Genomic DNA, 13,905 nt, shown 5'->3' with positions numbered 1-13,905 from the left:
CGGCCGTGGCTCACGGGCCCAGCCGCTCCGCGGCATGTGGGATCTTCCCGGACCGGGGCACGAACCCGCATCCCCTGCATCGGCAGGCGGACTCTCAACCACCGCGCCACCAGGGAAGCCCTAGAAATTCTTGAATATTCTGGATCAGAATCCTTTGTCAGATATATGCATTGGAAATATCTTTTGCCACTCTGGCTTGCCTTTTCACCTTCTCGCACATTATCTTTTGATAAATATAAGTTCTTAATTTCAATGTGATTAAATGTATCAATTTTTTCCTCCATGGCATTATGCTTTTTATATCCTATTTAAGAAGTTATTGCCTACCCCCAAGGTCATAAAGATATTCTCCTACGTCTTTTTCCTACAACTTTATCGTTTCTCCCTCTGAATTAGTTCTACAATCCTTATGAATTAAGAGTGTGTATGTGCATGTGCACACGTGTGTCTGTGTGTGTGTGTAATATAAAGTAAACATCAAGATTTTTTTCCATACGTGTATTCAATTCACCCAGCAGTAATTTTGCAAAAGACTCTTCTTCCCCCAATTTATAAGCAAGTGCTAACGCTGTCATACATGTGTGGGCCTGTTTCTGGACTCAGTTCAGTTCCATTGGTCTATTTGTCTACCCTTGACTAAGGCCACCCTGGCTAATTACTGTAGCTTTGCAGTGAGTGATGATGCTGCTGGTAAAAGTCCTCCAGCTTTGTTGCTGTTGCTCCTCTGTTCCTCCCCCTTTATCTTTCCTGTTCTTGGTCCTTCGCAATTTCAGGTAGATTTTAGAAACAGCTTCTCAATTTCACGTACACACCTGCTGATATTTTGGGGGAGTAATATGCATTAAATACATAGCTCAGATTGCAGAGGATTGAAATTATTTCAATATTGTCTTCCAATCCACAAACATGGTATACATCCTTCCATTTATTTAAAGTTCATAGTTTCCTGTGTAAAGGATTTGCATGTCTTTTGTTACCCTATTACTACATATTTGGTGCTTTTTAATCCCATCAGAAATGATAACTCTTAAAATATTTTAATTGTTGCTGGTCCATATAAATAGAAATTTTAAAGTATTGATATTATAGCCAGCAACCTTGCTAATTTCACATATTAATTCTAATAAGTTGCCTGAAATTCTTTTGGATATTTTATTTACACAATAATGTCATCTGTAAGTAATGACTATTTTATTTCTTCCTGTCCAAACTTTAGGTCTTTTTCTACTTGTCTTTTGCACTGGCTAAGTCTCCAATACAATGCTGAATAGTAGGGTAATTATGGGTATCCTGTCTCATTCCCAATCTCAGGGGGGAAGTTTTCAATATTTCATCACTAAGACTGTTTTTGTAGATACTCTTTAACAGAATACAAAAGTTCCCCTCAACTCCTAGGACATAATCCGAATAATTTAAATCTTTTAAAACGTGTTGAAGCTTATGGCTCAACCATATGATCACTTTTTGTAATGTTCCATAGACATTGGAAAGTAGTCTGCATTCTGTCATTATTAGGTATGGTTTCTATATATGTCAAATATGTCAAGTTTGTTCATCATGTTATTCAGATTTTGTCCTTACTGAGATTTTTGTCTGCTTGTTCTCTCATATATTAAGGGAGGTAGGTTAGGTCTTGCACTATAATTGCCAATTTTTAAATTTCTCCTTTTAGTATTGTCAATTTTTACTATATATATATATATATATATATATATATATATATATATATATATATATATATATATATATAGTGTGTGTGTGTGTTGGGGGGGGTGGTACGTGCGCCTCCCACTGTTGTGGACTCTCCCGTTGCGGGGCACAGGCTCCGGACGCACAGGCTCAGCGGCCATGGCTCACGGGCCCAGCCGCTCCGCGGCATGTGGGATCTTCCCGGACCGGGGCTCGAACCCATGTCCCCTGCATCGGCAGGCAGACGCTCAACCACTGTGCCACCAGGGAAGCCCTACTTTATATATTTTGATATATTTTATGTTATTAGGTTTATACAAGATTTTTAATTTTTGTGTATTTCTGTCAAATATACCTTTTAATTATTATGTCTCTATCTCCAGTTACCTTTATTTTCTTAGTGTTTATTTTATTTAATAATAGTATAGCTACATTAGCTTTCTTTTGGTTAGTGCCTGCATGGTATGCAGTAAAGGTTAACACATTAGACTTGGTTTGCCCAAACCCTGCACATTCCAAGAAAGGACTGATCCTTGACTGGCTGCTGGGAAATAACTTCTGCACTCTTGGAATATCCTGCCTAAAAATCATGTTTTGATATTCCTGAGGCCTTGGCCCATGCTCTATCAGTTTGACCAGGGTTAGGAACTTAAATGTGTCTCCTCCAAATTCATGTGTTGAAACTCTAATCCCCAGTACTTCAGAATGTGACTATATTTGGAGAGAGGGCCTTTAAAGAGATAAATAAGTTAAAATGAGGTCATTTGGGTGGGCCCTAATCCAATTTTGCTAATAGATTTTGTAACATTTTAATGTTATAAGGAGATTGGGACACACAGAAAGACACTATGGATGCACAGAGAAAAGGCCATGTGAGGACACAAGGAGAAGGTGGCCGTCTGCAAGCCATGAAAAGAGGCCTCAGAGAAACCAATGCTGACATTTCGATATTCCAGTCGCCAGAACCGTGAGAAAATAAATTTCTCTTGTTTCAGCTACCCAGTCCATGGTATTTTGTTATGGCAGCCCTAGCTGACCTATACAATCAGATAGCTTACGCGACTTGTGGTGAATGCCTGTTTCTGTGTGCCTGAGACACTGGGCTATGCTGTAACAGCTTTATCTCTGGGGGATGCAGACTGAGTAGCTAAGGTTAGTCATATAGACAGTGCAGCCAATTCCCAACAAAAACCCTTGACACCAAGGCTCAGGTGAGCTCCTCAGTTGGTTATGCCTTGTATGTGTCATCACACATTGTTATCCAGAGAATTAGGTGTGTCCCATGCAGTTTCACTGGGAGGGGACCCCTGGAAGCTGGTGCCTGGTTTCCCCTGGACTTCACTCATGCACCTTTCCCCTTTGCTGATGTTAATCTGTCTCCTTCTGCCTTAAAAAACCACAAGTGTGAATATAACAGCTCTTCTGACGTCCTGTGAGTCCTTCTAGTGAAGCACCAAGCCTGAGAGTAGTCTTGGGGACCTGTAACACACATGGTCTGTATTTTCCCATCCCTTTATTGACAGCCTCTCTGCATCTTTATATTTAAGATGTGCCTCTTGTAGCAACATACAGTTTAACTTGCTTTGATCCAGTCTGTCTTAGTATTTATCTTGGAGTAATTAGTCCCTTTACCTTTAATGTACTTCCTGATATATTTGAGTTTAAACCTACTATGTGAATCCTTGTTTTCTATTTATCTCACCTGTTTTATATTCTTTCAATCCTCCCTTTCTTGCCTCATTTTTTTTTTTGGATAAAGTATTTTTTTAATTATTCCAGTCCCCCATCTATTAGCCATGATGATGTCAGTGGTTGAATGTCAGGAGCAGACAATGTCAGTGATTGGGGATCTCAGGCAGAATGGCACAAGATTTCATCACACTACACAGAATGGCAGAAATTTAAGACTTATGAATTGTCTAAAATTTTTCTATTTAATATTTTCGGATCACAGTTGACCATGGGTAACTGAAACCTTGGAAAGTGAAACCATGGATAAGGGTGAACTGCTATATCAGAAATTCATTCATTTTTATTTCGTTGCTTGGATATACTACATTTTTTTTATTCAGTCATCAGTGGATGGACATTTCTGTTCTTTCCACCTTTTGGCTATTGTGAGTAATGCTGCAGTGAACAATGGTGCACAAGTATCTGTTTGAGTCCCTGTTTTCAATACATTTGGGCATATATCTAGGAGTGGAATTGCTTGGTCATATGGTCATCCTATGTTTAATTTTCTAAGGAACCACCAAATTGTCTTCTACAGAACCTGCACCATTTTACATTCCCACCAGGAATATGCAAGTGTTCTAATTTCTCCACATGCTCACCAACACTTGTTATTTGCCTTTCTAAAAAAAAATTATAACCATCCTAGTATGGGTGCAGTGTATCTCATTGTAGTTTTTGCACTTCCCTATTGAGTATTGACATGGAGGATATTTTCATCTGCTTATTGATTATTTGTATATTTATTTTGAAGAAATGTCTATTGAAGTCCTTTGCCCATATTTTAGTTGATTTACCTTTTTGTTGTTGAGTTGTAGGAGTTCTTTCTACATTCTGGATATTAAAACCTTATTTTCTTCTACTCTGTATATTTTCACTTTCTTGATAATGTCTTTTGATGCACAAAAATCTTTAATTTTAATAAAGTCCACTTTAATTTTCGTTGGTGGTGGTGCTTTTGGTGTAATATTTAAGAAGCCAATATAAAATCCAAAGTTCTGAAGATTTATGTTTTTTCTTCTAAGAGTGTTATGCTTTTAGCTCTTATATTTGGGTTGTTAATCCATTTTGGTTAATTTTTGTGTATGGTGTGAGGTAGGGGTCCAACTTCATCCTATGAAACAGGCAAATTCATACAGACAGATTAGTGGGTGATTAGGCCTGGGGATGGGGGGGTGGGATTAGTAGTGACTGCTAATGGGTATGAGGTTTCTCTCTGGGGTGATGAAAAGAGTCTACATTTAGATAGTGGTGATTGTTGCATAACTCTGTGAATACACTAACAACCACTGAATTGTACACTTTAAAAGGGTGAATTTTATGCTATGTGAATTATACCTCAATAAAGCTGTTATTAAAACAAACAAACAAAAAGAACAGCTGGTGGCCCGTAGGAGGGGGACAGTCCTGGCAGCCCTGCCTCCTGCTTCTAGGAGAGCAAACATGCTGCCCTCCCGTGGCCTCCAGTGGCTGCCAGCCAGACTCCTGCACTGCCAGGGCTGTGTTCTAAATCAAACACGTGGCCCAGGCCCAGGATTCTTTCTCCTCTGCAATGTCACATTTTAGGGAGCCCTTCCTGCACTTGGAGGGGCAGGGGTGTCAGCATCCTCCCAGGGGCCCTGGAGAGGCAACCTTAGTGGCCTTCCTAGGCAGAGGCTGTTGACAACCGGGTCCAGAAAGGAGAAGGCGGCAGACGCGGGGTGAGGACTGTGCCTGACAGATCGTGTATGGGTCCCTGGGCCACGCCCGGCCCCCTCCGTATGACCCAGGCTCTAGGCTGGGAGCAGAGGGCGGGAGCCAGTCTGGTTGGTGCCACTGCTGTGTGGCCCCCAGTGGGCCTCTGCCCGGGAAGCTCGGGTTCCCCACCAGGCCCCAGGGACTCTGAGCCCTCTCTGACTTCGTGCCTCCCAGCAGAGCAAGGACCCAGAGGAAGCAGAATGCGGCTGGGTGTGAATGCAGCCTGGGGAAGGCAGCTCCCTGGCGGTCCAGTGGTTAGGACTCAGTGCTTTCCCTGCTGGGGGCCAGGCCACGCAACGTGGCCCAAACCAGCAAACCAACAGACGAACAAAACAGCCTGGGGAGAAGGTCCTACAATTGTCCCCGTGAGGTCCATGAGGCCAGGAAGAAGGACCAGAGTGTAAGCTCCCAGGAGGGCACGGCCCTCCCCCTCCTGGCCCAGAGGCCCGAGAGGCCTGGCTGGCCCGCGGCCCCTGGTCTCAGGCCCTTGCAGCTCTTCAGCAGGATTCAGCAACCACCTGGCCACTACAGACCCTCCTTGGCATTTTAATTACAGTCATTAAGATGCCTCCTTTTGCTGTGGCCACGTCAGCAGTTCCAGGCCTTTCTGTGCAGAGCACCTCAGCCTCATCCCCCCCACCTGGCTCCTAACCCTCTCCCCTGCCCCTCCAGGGCTCACAGTCCCCTAGGGCTTCTGGTCCCCGGGTCCCACGTCCTCAGCTGGAGGGGCTGGGTTCTAGGCCGCACCTCAGGAACCCCGCCCCCAAGGCGCCCAAGGGTGCTCAGTGCAGTATCCCCTGCCCCCAGCCCCTCCCTGTTGGGAGCCCCCAGCCCCGTGTGCTGCCTGCACACAGACTCCCCGTGGAGTGGGGACTCCTCCACGGGGCCACTGTCCCTCCACAGTTTGGGTGTGACACACACCCTGTCTGTTGGTCTGTCCCCTCACAAGGCTATGAGCAAAGCGCCTGTCTCCTTGTGCCCCCTCTAAGACCTGGGCCTGTGTCTGAGTCTAATTCCCAGGAAAAGCTGTTCAGCCAAACTTAGCACAAAATGGCAATTCTGGGGTTGAACTCTACCTAGCAACAAGATTAGCAGCTGATTTTGCAAACTGGTATTTTTATCTCTGGGACTGGAACGGCTGAGAAAAGTGGCCTCCTCCTGCACCACCTGGGGACCCCGCGTCCCCAGACGCTCCTCCTGGCCCCAGGCCCGGCTCTGCCTTCCCTTCTTGCTTGCGGGGGTCCCTGAGCCCTGGGGGGTGGGGACGGGGATGGTGCGAGCCTCCCACGAGGAATGTCAGCCCCCAGGTCCGTGAGGAGACACTGGATGGACGCTGAGGCTCCCGAAGCAGCCTGTCCTCCTGTCCTCACTCACTGTCTCCCTTTTCCTTTTCCTCATCCCCCTGTCCCCCCATCCCAGATCATTTGCAATTTACACACTGTGCTGTGCTTCGTGCCCCATCGCGGGGGGGGCGGTCCGTGGGGCCAGGGTCACAGCAGGCTGGGTAGCTGCAGGATGCTCTGGACCACTTCCTCGCACCCCTCTCCCAGCTCCTCTCTTGCCTGCCTTCTCTCCGCCCCTCACAAATGATGGGAACCTTCCGGCAACCTCAAGCCCCAGTGCCATTTGTGTGGGTTGCCATCTGCCAAGCTGTCATCTAGGAGCCATCATGGCTCCTCGTTTTAGAGAGAAAATATTGTGATGGTAAAACCTCCCAGAACTGGACTTCTAGTTCCAGAACAGGTTGGATGGCGTGGACTCCCTTTTCCAGTTCCTCCTCCCTGGACATAATCCAGCAGACACCCATCAAAGGATCCTGAAAGCTGGAAAGAAGAAGTCAGGCTGGCTGGGGCCACGAGACTTGAAAACAACATGTTGTATGTCCCGGCGTTGCTTTTTATCTCTCACATACCCAGGGCTGGCGCAGGGGCCTGCAATCTGAATCGCCACTAGGCATTGACAAAACAGGAAGACAACAGGAAAGGCTGCCCTTGGGCCAAAGGATGGGAGAGAGGAGGCCCAACAGAGCTGGTGCTGTGGGCTCCCCCGCCAGACACCTAAGGGAGAAAGCGTCATGGAGCCCCGAGTCTCCCCACCTCCAGCCAGTGCCATGCAGAGCCCCAGGCCCAGTAGAAGCACGCCGGCCTCGCAGGCCGCGCTGCCAGGCAAGAACTCCAAAAACTAAACCTTGGAACCCTAACCCATAAAAGTAGGCCTGAAAGTATACATTAAACCTGAAAAGGGTGACTTCCTGCAAAAACAGAGGAGTTAAATAAGATTAAGACTCATAACATAATAACCAAAATATCCAGGATACAGTTGAAAATCCTTCGTCATACCAAGAACAAGGAAAACCACAATTTGAATGAGAAAAGACAACCAGCTGAGGGCAATGCCAAGCTCAACTGGCAGTTGGAAGTATGGGGCAAGAATTCTGGAGCAGCCATCATAAAAATGCTTCAATAAGCAATTACAAACTTTCTTGAAAAAAATGAAGAAATGGAAAGTCTCAGCAAAGAAGTTTTATGTTTTTTTATAAAACATTTCTCTATAAAGAAAAATATTTTCTACAAAGTAAAAATTGTACCCACAATTGTTGAGTTTTTATCATAAATGGATGTTGAATCTTGTTAAATGCTTTTTCTGAATCTATCGAGATGATCAAATGGTTTTTATCCTTCTTTTTGTTAATGTATTACATTGACTGATTTGCAGATGTTGAACCATCTTTGCATCCCTGGAATAAACCCCACTTGACCATAGTGTATGATTATTTTAATGGATTGTTGAATTCAGTTTGTTAATATTTTGTTAAGAATTTTTGCAACTATGTTCATCAAGGATATTGGCCTGGAATTTTCTTTTCTTGTGGCATCCCTATCTGGTTCTGGTATCAGGATATTGCTAGCCTCGTAAGATGAGTTTGGGAGAGTTTGCTCCTCTTCTGTTTTTTGGAAGAGTTTGAAGAGGATTGGTATCAATTTTTCTTTGAATGTTTGGTAGAATTCACCAGTGAAGCCATCTGGTTCTGGACTTTTGTTTGTTAGGAGTTTTTTTTATTATGGATTCAATCTCCTTACTAGTAATCAGTCTGTCGAGATTTTCTATTTCATCATGATTAAGTCTTGGTAGGTTGTATGTTGCTAGGAATTTATCCATTTTTTCAAGGTTGTCCAATTTTTTGGTGTATAATTGTTCATTCCTCTTTCATTTCTGATTTTATTTATTTATTTTATGTATTCTCTCTGTTTATCTTGGTAAGTCTAGCTAAAGGTTTGTCAATTTTATCTTTTCAAAGAACCAGATCTTAGTTTCATCGATCTTTTCTATTGTCTCTTTAGTCTCTATTTCACTTATTTCTACTCTAATCTTTGTTATTTCCTTCCTTCAACAAACTTTTGTCTTTGTTCTTCTTTTTCTTGTTCCTTGAGGTATAAAGTTAGGTTGTTTGAGACTTTATTTTGTTTCTTGAGATAGACATTTATTGCTATAAACTTCCCTCCTAGCAACACCCAGCTGACCACGGCACTACAGGACTCAGCAGCCAGCGTGGAGCAGTGGAAGAGAGCAGTTCTCCCTCTGCCACGATGAGAACGACCAGCTCCGGAACAAGATTTGATGAGCCGGAAGAGCAATGCAGTGAGATAAACAGAGAGAAGGAGAAGACTATCCAGCTGAAGAGAAGAGTTGAGGAGCTGGAATCAGAACTCTGAGAAAAGGAGACGAAGTTGAAAGACCTCCAAAAACAAAGTGAAGTCATTCCACAACTCAGGTCAGAGTGTAAATACATCGCTGAGAAATTAGAGGCAGCACACAGTCAGAACCTAGAAGACAACGTGTGTTCTCTGAAGACAGACATTGAGAAGAGGAAGTACCGACAGCGCCACCTGAAGGTGGAGCTGAAGAGCTTCTTGGAGGTGCTGGATGGGAAGACTGACGACCTGCACGACTTCCGCAGGGGCCCCTCCATGCTGGGCGCCAACAACTAGGGCCATTCCTGAGTCCCCAGTGCGTGCGTGAGACACAGTAGCACCAGGATGTCCTCCCATTCGCGTTGCTTCTGTAAATGCAGGTGCAGGTTGGCGTGTCTCCAAACCAGGGATGCCGTCCCCTCTCTCCTCTCCAGAATAGAAATCTCCCCTCGCTTCTCTGGCCTTGCAAGTTTGCAGACAACTGGACCATTCTGAATCAGGAATCCAGAACTAGGTCTACCTTAAACGTCTATGCATTCAGGACAGGGATGTTTACATCTTTCTTAAGGGCTGTTGCAACCATATGAACTGAAAGAGTATTTTCTAATCCAAATATAAATACCCTTTCCACCTCCTGTTTTTGAGTAGCATTCATAGTATTCGAATGTCCATCAGGCCTCAGTGTATGGGGGTGTGGTGACAGCAACTTCCCTCTCAGTATATACAGAGATGCTTTAAAACAATCACTTAGCAGAGACTTGTCCCGAGAAAGAAAACAAGTTTCTGGTGGGTGTGTTTTCTGGCACGGGAATCGCCTATGTGCACTCCGCCTGCTTTTACCCGCCCCCAGTTTGTAGGGTTGTGACAACTTTCCTTTCCTTGGTTTTAATTTCTGAGATTACTATGCTATGTGGACAGCATGCAGTGAGGGTGCCTAACACAGTGCCTGGCACAAAGTAGGTGCTTAATAAATATTTGTTTAATTAAACGTATTTTTAAAAAAAAAAAAACCACTTCGGGGGCTTCCCTGGTGGCGCACTGGTTGAGAATCCGCCTGCCGATGCAGGGGACACGGGTTCGTGCCCCGGTCCGGGAAGATCCCACATGCCACGGGGCGGCTGGTCCCGTAAGCCATGGCCACTGAGCCCGTGCGTCCGGAGCCTGTACTCCGCAATGGGAGAGGCCACAACAGTGAGAGGCCCGCGTGCCACAAAAAAACCACAAAAAACAAAACCACTTCCCTCTTAGAACTGTTTTTACGGCATCCCATCAATTTTGGTATGTCACATTTTTGTTTTCATTTGTCTCAAGGTATTTTTTGATTTCTTCTTCAACGCATTGGTTGTTCGGTAGCATGTTGTTTAATCTCCACATATTTATGAATTTTCCAGTTTTCTTTGTGTAATTAATTTCTAGTTTCATACCATTGTGGTCAGAAAAGATGCGTATATGATTTCAATTCTCTTAAATTTATTAAGTCTTGCTTTGCAGTCTAACATACGAGCTATCTTGTAAAATGTTGCATGTGCACCTAAGAAGAATGTGTATTCTGTTGCTTTTGGATGGATTGTTCTATAAATATCTGTTAAGTCCATCTGCTCTAACATGTTGTTTGAGACCACTGTTTCTTTATTGATTTTCTGTCTGGATGTAAGTGGAGTATTAAAGTCCCCTACTACTATTGTGTTGCTGTCTATTCCCCCCCTTTAGGCCTGTTAATATTTACTTTACATATTTAGGTGCTTCCGCATTCAGTGCATATATAAATGTTATAGCCCCTTGTTGGACTGACCCCTTTATCATTATGTAACACCCTTCTTTATCTCTCATTCCAGTCTTTTATTGTCTGTTTTGTCTGATATAAGTATAGCTATTCCAGCTTTCCTTTGGTTTCCGTTTGCATGGGATATCTTTTTTCATCTCTTCACTGAATTTCAGTCTGTGTGTCCTTACATTTAAAGTGAGTCTCTTGTAAGTAGCCTATAGATGGGTCTTGTTTTTTTTAATCCATTCAGCCACTCTAAATCTTTTGATTGGAGAATTTAGCCCACTTACATTTAGGGTAATTATTGATAGGTATATGCTTACTGCCATTTTGTTAATTGTTTTCTGGTTATTTTTATAGTTCCTCTCTCTTCCTTTCTTCTTCTCTTTCCTCTTCTTTTCCTTCTTCTTCTTCTTCCTCTTCCTTTGTGACTTGATTTCTTTTGTGGTATGCTTATATTCCTCTCTCTTTATCTTTTGTGCATTTACTGTAGGTTTTTGCTTTCTGGTTATATGAGGCTTACATGTAACAACTTATAACAGTCTATTTTAAGTTGATAACAACTTATGTTTGAGCCCATTATAACACTCAACATTTTTACTCCTCTCCACCCCCTGCTTAATGTTTTTGATGTCACATTTTACATATTTTTATCTTATATATCCCTTAGCTAATTACTATACTCATTAGTACTACTTTTGTCTTTTAATCATACTAGCTTTATAAGTAATCAAACCACTACCTTTACTGTATATTTACCTTTACCAATGAGATTTATACTTTCATATGTGTCCTTGTTACTACTTAGCAGCCTTTCTTTCAGCTTAAAGAAGGTTCTTTAACATTTCTTGTAAGGGTAGTTTAGTGGTGATGAATTCCTTTAGCTTTGCTTGTCCGTAAAACTCTTATCTCTCCTTCAATTCTGAATGGTAACTTTGCTGGGTACAGTATTCCTGGTTGGAAGTTTTGTTTTTTTTTTTTTCTTTCATCACTTTGAATATATCATGCCACTCCCTTCTGGCCTGCAAAGTGTATGCTAAAAAAAAATCTAATGATGGTTTTATGGGGGTTCCCTTGTATGCAACAAGTTGTTTTTCTCTTGCTGCTTTTAAAATTCTCTCGTCTTTAACTTTTGACACTTTAATTATAGTGTGCTTGGTGTGGGTCTCTTTGGATTCCTCTCTTTTGGTAGTCTTTGGGCTTCCTGGCTCCAGATGTTTGTTTCTTTCCCCAAGTTAGGGAAGTTTTCAGTCATTATTTCTTCCAATAAGATTTCTGCCCCTTCTCTCTCTCTCTTCACCTTCTGGGACTCCTATAATGCAAATGTTAGTCCATTTGGTGTTGTCCCATAATTCCCTCAAGCTACCTTCACTCTTTTCATTCTTTTTCCTTTTTCCTGCTCTAATTGGGTGAGGTCCACTGCCCTGTCCTCAAGTTGACGGATTGTTTTTTCTGCCTCATCTAGTCTGCTGTTGAACCCTCTGGTGTATTTTTCAGTTCAGTTATTGTACTCTTCAGCTCTGTTACTTCTATTTGGTACTTCCTTATATTTTCCATCTCTTTGTTGAAGTTCTCACTGCGTCTATCCATTCTTCTCCCCAGTTCAGTGAGCATCTTTATGACAATTACTTTGAACTCTTTACCAGGAAAATTATTTATCAGGTAAATAATTAAATATCATTTAATTATTTCACTAAAGCTTTTTTCTGGGGTTTTTATTTTGTTCTTTCATTTGGAAACTATTCCTCTGTTTCTTCATTTTGCTTGACTCTTTGTGTAGGTTTCTATCCAGTAGATGAAACAACCACCTCTCCCAGTCTTGAAGGCGTAACCTTGTCTAGAAGATACAACTTGCTCAACCCTGCCCCAAATCTTGATTTTCCCTCAAATTCTGTACTTGTCCAAACAGCCTATTCTATTTTTAATAGCTCCCAGTAGTTAAGAATGTGCCAAGACCTGTCAATGTCCCAAAGAAGAGGATCTCAGTACCTAGATTCACGCTCATGCTGACTGGAAGTCAGACCTTCAGGCAGCAGCTTTTAAAGTATGCAAATACACACAGTCCTGTGGAACTGTAAGCATAAGCCCTGACAGCCACCAGAGCCAGGTGATCTGGAGTTATCCCCTGGGCCACAGTTACAAAAATCAGGGCTCCTGATGAGCATAGCTCTTTTCTTGGTGATACCAGTGAGCTGGAGAAAGGCAGATGGAGAGTGCCAAGATGGTGTCAACAGCCTACACGCCTTGAGAGTGGCTCTATAAGCCACTAACTGTGTGCCAAAACTGAAGTCTGCCCCTCAAGCTGATGCTCTAAGATAAGCAAAGAAGGCTTCTTCACAGAAAGATTGGAGGGTATGCCTCAGTCCACTGTGCCCTGGGGGTGGCAGCCTGCCAAGAACCATCTCTCCAATTGCCACAGTCCTGTGGGACTCAGGAATGCAAGCCCTCCTGGTCCTCAGAACCAGGTGATCAAGGGGTGTTTCCTGGGTGGCAGCCACCGAAAACTGGGCACCACACAAAAAAAACAGGGCACCAATGCAGGTAAAGATCCCCTCCAGAAGACATGGCACTCTGTAGCATGGCAGAGGATAAACACAAAGATAACGTCCACCCTCCAAGGTCTCTAGAAAAGATTATGATTAGCCCCTAAACGCATACCTAATTAGAAGCCTGCCCCTCAGGCCTCAGTCATGATGATTAGCCAATAGGCCTTCTTCATAGAAAGACAAAGTGCCTGGGTCGGTTACTTCTTGCTGTGCCTAAGGATGGCTGTTTAAGAACTCTTTCTCCATTGCTTACAGTCCTGTGAGACCCACGAGTGTACGCCCCACTGGCCACCAAGGCCAGGCAATGTATCAACAGATGTGCCCCGTGGAAGCAGTCACAAAAATCAGGGCGTCAGACAAGGGTATGAGCTCCTTTCCGGGTGATGCCAGTTATTACAGTCCTATAGGACGAGGAATGCAAGCTCTTCTGACCTCCAGAGCCAGGTGATCAAGAGGCATCCCCTCGGCAGCAGCCACAAAAATCAGATGTGTGTAGAAGTTCCCTTCCAGGAGATACTGGTGCTCTGGAGCATGCCTAAGGGAAAGCACAGAGTGCCGCCAGTCTTCATCCCCAGAAAGTGTTCTAGCAGAGACTCTTAGGTGTGTGTGTTAAATTAGATGCCCAGGGCTTCCCTGGTGGCGCAGCAGTTGAGAGTCCGCCTGCCGATGCAGGGGACACGGGTTCGTGCCCCGGTCCGGGAAGATCCCACATGCCGCGGAGCGGCTGGGCCCGTGAGCCATGGCC

At 43.9% G+C, this 13,905-nt stretch overlaps 1 pseudogene; it reads left to right on the top strand.

Moving 5' to 3' along the window:
- Nucleotides 1–13,055, top strand: part of LOC129391828 (homer protein homolog 2-like) — an 18,226-nt pseudogene extending 5,171 nt beyond the window's left edge.
- The last annotated feature ends 850 nt before the right edge of the window (nt 13,056–13,905 follow it).

Source organism: Physeter macrocephalus, unplaced genomic scaffold, assembly GCF_002837175.3.
Source record: "Physeter macrocephalus isolate SW-GA unplaced genomic scaffold, ASM283717v5 random_141, whole genome shotgun sequence".
NCBI lineage: Eukaryota > Metazoa > Chordata > Mammalia > Artiodactyla > Physeteridae > Physeter > Physeter macrocephalus.
The sequence above is the reverse complement of the archived record's forward strand: the minus strand, read 5'-3'. Positions and strand labels throughout refer to the sequence as shown.